At 44.1% G+C, this 222-nt stretch overlaps 1 protein-coding gene across 1 annotated transcript in view; it reads right to left on the bottom strand.

Annotated features, from left to right (window-relative positions):
- Positions 1–222, bottom strand: part of LOC119589099 (phenoloxidase-activating factor 2-like) — a 7,504-nt gene that overhangs the window by 4,580 nt on the left and 2,702 nt on the right. The window lies entirely within an intron of this gene.

The following is a 222-nucleotide window of genomic DNA, read 5'->3' as shown; positions in this document are numbered from 1 at the left end:
CTAAAACAGAGAGTAAAATTCCCGTAACTGGTCGAATCGAGATTTCTGGAATTCCCACACCACAGCTCGTCCTAAACCAAACAAAATCTTGATCCACTTACACATAAAAAAGAGCCTCGCCAGCGTGCCACCTCGTCAAGGCCAGGCAGAACTTCCCTTGTTACAAGACCAACACGTTTTTCCCCACGAAGGAACACTTCTCTCTCTATTATATTATGATGA

Source organism: Penaeus monodon, chromosome 25, assembly GCF_015228065.2.
Source record: "Penaeus monodon isolate SGIC_2016 chromosome 25, NSTDA_Pmon_1, whole genome shotgun sequence".
NCBI lineage: Eukaryota > Metazoa > Arthropoda > Malacostraca > Decapoda > Penaeidae > Penaeus > Penaeus monodon.
This window is presented reverse-complemented; position numbering and strand designations above follow the sequence as displayed.